Raw genomic sequence first — 5,827 nt, 5'->3', positions numbered from 1 at the left:
ACCCCTCTGCATTGGCAAAACATGGACCTCCAGAGCAAAAGAGACACTCAGACTGCTGCAGTGTTGGGCTCACCACAGGAGAGTCACCACAATGTCAGGTGCCCCTCCAGGGTCTGTAGAGAAACAGAAATTATATGCTCCAGAAGAAGAGAGAGGTGGCCTTGTCTAAGGAGCAGCCCCTGCAGAGATGTGGCAGTGTGTGGTGTGGGTGAGCCCAGGTTGATTACTGTAGGGACACATTGAGCTGCTCAGAGCACCATAAGAGGCAGCAGTACCCAGTCCTGGGACCCCTAGGATGGTACTGACACTGACAGGGTGCCACTCACCTCCCAGCTCTGCTTGACCACATCTGCCTGGGAGAGGTTTGCAGCAGAGCTTCCCTCACTGCTCACTTTGCCATGACAGCCTCCAGGACTGGAATATCTGGGAAAAGTGTCACAGCCCCTAACAAAACGCTCTGCCCTTTGAATAACCAAGTTCCCTTGGTTGCTGCAGTGTGAGAGTCATGGCTGGCTCCAGGTGATCAAGGGGCCCATCATTACACCCCCTCTGAACAAGCACGAGTGATTGCACTGCAAAGCACCATGAGCATGACAGGGACCTGCAGATTCAGATCTCCACAGCTCCTGTCTGGCTGCTCCCCGGGCATGGAGGGACATGGAGCTGAGAGGTCCCAAGACCTTAGGAGCCTGGACCAGCCACAGGCAAAGTGAGGAAATGATACCATTTGTGGCATCAAACTGTACCATGGGCCCACCATCATCACCAGCCATGCCATGGTGTCACCAGGACAGATGGATAGGGCTCCACCACCTCATGGCAGTTATTTATAGCAGGTGGCAGGAGGACAAATCTTCCAAACTAAAAATTACTCCTAAACCACAGCATAAATTTCATCTGACAGCAGGCAGCCAGCACAGCAAATGGGGAGGAAGTGGGGTGGGCTGCAGCAGTTCAGTTGGGGTTTGCTATTAAAAGACAAGGAAGACAGAAAAATGTATCTGTAAGGCGTGGGGTTACACATGGCTTGGAGTAATCACAGCCATGATTCTGCTGGTGTGACAGGGAGCTCCCCAGAACCACCACCCTGGAGCTACAGGCAAATGTGCTCTAATGAGAAGGGGAGACTTTTTTTCTCTCCCTGCCTCTCTGCCTTTCATGTCGTGATTGTTCAGAGCCCCGAACTGCCCCCCTTGGCCAAGGGTGTGTGGCATTCAGCGTGCAGGGAAGAAAAGCCCCCTCTCCCCTTTGTTTTGCATATGAAAAGCTCTTTTCCTCCCTGTCAGCTGAATGCCACGAGAGACCCTTCAGTGCACGCAGAGTTAAGGCAATCCTGGCCATGTCTGGCTCCCCCCGGCTCCCCGGGCAGGACAGCATTGAAAATAAATATGGAGGAAATCTCCATTCCAGTTGAAAAGCACCTGGTAGCGTTTAGGAGGCTCCTCTGTGGGATGGAGAAAGCCGTCCCTCCTTCCTCCCTCCTACTCCCTCCTCCTTCCCCTTTGGTGCGGGGCTGTTCTCTGCTCAGCTCCATCGAGGTTGATCCCCAGGGGATGAGGCACCTTTCCCGAAAATTTCTTCCCCCCCTCAAGAAAAAGAATGCAGTGTAGGTAGGGAAGCAGGAAGAGAAGAGGGAAGCAGTTCCCTAGGGATGGGTATTTGCAGAGGCAGCAGGAGAGAGGCGCCCGCAGGGGACGCGCTGAGAGGAGCCGCGGTGCCAGGGCAGCTCCTGGAGGCAGCTACCAGCGATGCCTCGGCTGTGCCTCGTTTGTGGTCCCCCGGGATGAAATCATGGGGTGAAATCACATCCCAGCACTTCCCTGGGGCCAGGACTTTGCATCCTTTGGAGGAGCTTCGAGGAGGCAGCAGGAAGCACGTTGGAGAAGGGACAGGGAATGCCTGGGATGGGGAGGGATGGTGGGTGCCCGGGATAGTGGCTGGGCATGCCCGTGGGTGCCGGGGGTGGGCACAGTCCCTGGCCCAACATGCTACCCGGGACCCACCACCCAGGGAGCTGGAGCAGAGCACTGGTGCCTGCGTCGTGCCCACCCTGCCCATCGCTGGCTGCCCACCACGGGTCAGTGGCACACTGGGCCCCCTCGCTGCCATGGCACTTTGCCATCCCCAAGGCCATAAGCTCCCCTGTGCCCCTCAGACACGGTGCATGTCTGACCAAGCTGCAGCGTTTGTGGCTCTCAGAAGCCAAATTCCTTCCCTCTGGCCCAGAGGGCAGCGGGGGAAGTCCCGTCCCTGCATCAAGCAAAAGGAAAGAGCCACTTGTCAGCTCTTCAGTCGCTCAATATTTCACTGAACTTTGTTTTCCCTATTTAGTACAATTAAAATCCCAAGGAGAAGTCTTGTATAAATCAAAGTTCTTTTAAAGTGTACCATGCAAACACGCGTATCAGAGCCTCTGCACAGCGTGTGCCAGTAAAAAATATGCAACCCCCTTTGGCAACACAAGCAGAAATAAGCAATTTGGGATCTTAAAAGATAAAAGATAATAAAAGTAATTAAGATAATTAACCACCCTGAAGAGAGAAGAATTTACTGCTGTAAATTTTGTACTTAGTTTTAGATGGCAATATCGCAGCTGCCACTCCACTTAATATACAGCACATCCAGGCACTGCCTCCACGGTGGTGGCAGCCGAGAGGGACTCGGAGCTGCACAGTTATTGGTGGTCACCTCACATCAGGTTTGGGAAGTCTGGTCAAAGGTCTGAGCTGCTGGGACTGCAGGTCACCTACCTCCCGCTTGGAATGTGAACAGCTCTGGGTGACAGCAAGGCAGCTGAGCACTGGGCACAGGATGGGATGGGATGGCATGGCATGGCATGGGACAGGGCAGAACAGGGTGGGATGGACCTTCTCAGCTCTCAGCCAGAGCCTGCTCGTTCCCATCTCATAATGGGGCAAGTTCACTGTTTGCACAGGACTGGGAACAGCCAAGTGCTCCTTCTCTCATTACCACTTGTGGGGTTCCCAAACCATCATGTTGTCTCATGCTGGCTGTCATGCTTCAGACAAACCACCTGTGAGCATCCCAAAGGAACCAAAACGTTCCTTGGAATTCTCCATTGCTTCCAAAGCTCTGCTGCTGCTGTGCTTTGGTGAGCACACACCATGCTGCTGCTATTGCCGTGTTGTTTCCCCTTCTCCCCACCCGTCTGCATCCATCTGTTGCAAACCAGCTCTACTAACAAGCTTTCTGGGATAAGGATTGGGTTTAGCTCCATGTGAAACAGTCCCTGGCAAAAAGCACAGCCATAGCTGGTAGTGCTGGCTGTAACTGCAAGCCCTCCTCTTCCTCCCCTGCCCTTCCCAGCTTGGTGCCCAGCACAGCTCAGCCCTGCGGGATGATGCCAAGTGCCTGGGGAGTGTCCTGCCCCTGCACAGTGACACCAGGGCCAGTGTCACCTTCACTCTCTCTGCTTTCTGTCCCTATGTAAGGCAGTTTTCTCATGACTCAAGCATCCACAGACCCATTCTCCTCACAGACACCAGCCCTTTGCTCTGTTCTTCTGCAGGATCAGCCTACTCTGTCTCCTATCACCCATCCCAGACCAGCCCTGGCCACATCCTGCAGCCATGCCTTTGTATCTGTGTACTTATTCTGCTGAGATGCCCCAACCCCAGCATGTCCAGGCTTCGATCCACAGAGCTTTGCACAGCACAAACCCAGCCACATCCTGGCCTTGCCATGGCATTCCCACCATTCCCTTTCTGATAAAAATCCAGGGTAAGGAGCATCCTACTGGTGGCAGCCTCCCGAGTGCACACCACAGTGCTGGGCAGTGGCTCCAGGTTTTACCATGTCAGGTTGCTCACTCCCCTTTCCCTCCTTCTGGATCCCCTCGTTGTTCCCAACCATCCCTCCAGCTCAACTGCTCCTCCCCACATATTCATGATGTAGGGCACAGCTGGCTGAGCCAAGCCCAGGGGTCCCTGATGCTGGTGGGGGGAATCCTCCCTACTCCCAGGGCTGCTGCCTTCGCTGACATCACCCCTGGAGCTGCCTGGACTTCTCCAAGGTGACATTGCTGCTCATCAGTGTGGCAGAAAACCAACCGAGGGAGACATCCAGGTTGGAGCAGACTCAATTCATCGCAGGCAGGGAAGCAACGAGCTCAGTGCCAGCCCCCATGAGATGCAGGGCCACGGCAAGGAGCAAGGGCAGGATGGTGGTGGGAGGACATGCCTGCTGTGGTGTGAGCCCACCCTGGGGGGTGGCTCTGTGGGTGCACAGCTGGTGGCAGAGCCCACCAGCTGCCTTCGGCCGTTGGGATGCTCCCGCACCTGCCACGCTCCAGCGCTTCCGGAGAAACCACATCCTGAAAGCAGCATCCCCACAGGCAGGAAGGAGCCTGGCTGTGGCAGCTGTGCAGGAAAGACAGAGTGGGGGTGAATTAGCACAAGAGCAGAGGAATCGCCTGGATGCAACAGAGGGAAGGCTGCAGTTGGAAACATTCCCTGGTGACACAAGGGGACTGGCCATGACTCCTCTTGAATGGCCTCACACAGCATCAGCCTGGTGTACACTCCCACCACTCCCACCATGGATCCAGCATCCCTCCGCCCTTCCAAAACCAGGCAATTTGTGCAGAATGACATCAAAAATCATCAACTGCTCGGCCTTTTTCACACTATCCATCACACACCATGTCCCCAAGCTCGTGGCCTCTCTGGGGTCCCCTGAGCCCCAGCAGAGCACCCCAAAACCTGTGGTTACTCCTCACTGCCCTGAGCTCCATGTGGGCTTTCACCTTCTTGGGCTCATCCCAAAGGATCTAAGCAAAGATTACATGGTTCTGTTGACCATCCACGTTTCTGTTCTAGAGAAAGGTTGGAAGCAATTAAGAGTATATTGAGGCCAATCTGTCCAATGAGTATGGACATGAAAATGGGGAGTGACACCAGGGCTGTGGGGAGAGGAAGGGAAGATCCAGTGTGGCTTCAGCTCAGTTCTCTAATGAAATGCAGTTTTTCTGATGGGGCTGTCTATGCCTGGCTGGGTCTGGCTGCATGTCTGCTGCAATAACTTTGCAATCTCATGGCAGATTCTAACCAAATCTGACAGAAGTGTGGGGACAATGACATTCCTCCATGTTCCATGACAAAGGGCTCCTGCATGGGGAAGGTTGGTCTGTCCCTGTTCCTGTCCAGGGCTGGGGCCAGCCCAGTTCACCATCACCATGACAAGGAGGACAGCGTAGGCAAAGACTCTTCCAAACTACTCCAGCTGTGGGAAACCTTTGGTAGAGCTCACACATGTCAGTGAGAGACAAACTCATAAAAAACTGGGTCTGGTTCCTGAAGCCATCAGACTGCAGGAGGTGCCAGCATTTACAGATCCAGGGCGGCCACCATGAGATAACAGTGTAGGTGCAAACACACATCTTCTCAGTCACCGGGGTTCCCTTGCTCCACCACCTGTGCTCTTAGGGCTCATCCAGCCATCCCGGAAGTCTTCCATCCCATTCCCCCTTTACCTCTGGCAGAGAGTGTAAATCCTTCAAGTATTCCTGAAAATGCAAATGATCCTGTATTTTGCTAATTGTCTCCTCATCCACCCTGCTCTTGAGAAGCACTGAGTGCCAAGGTCTGTCATCTCTCTCTGAAACACTTCAGTGTGGGGCTGGTGGAGAGTAAGTGCCTGTATTGTGCACACAGGCAATCTCTGCAGCTCGGGAGCCTCCTTGTTTCCTTTCGAACACAACCCTCGAGTATTCCCTTCATCATTTTCAACTGGCTGTTATTCAGCACAAGAAGCTCTTAGGAACTGAGACTGAATTTCATTTAATTGCTGAAACACGGATTGAGCTGTG

The sequence above is a fragment of the Manacus candei genome, unplaced genomic scaffold (genome assembly GCF_025592945.1).
Source record: "Manacus candei isolate 608988 ecotype Guabito, Panama unplaced genomic scaffold, ASM2559294v1 h1tg000020l, whole genome shotgun sequence".
NCBI lineage: Eukaryota > Metazoa > Chordata > Aves > Passeriformes > Pipridae > Manacus > Manacus candei.
Note: the sequence above shows the minus strand (reverse complement) of the source record.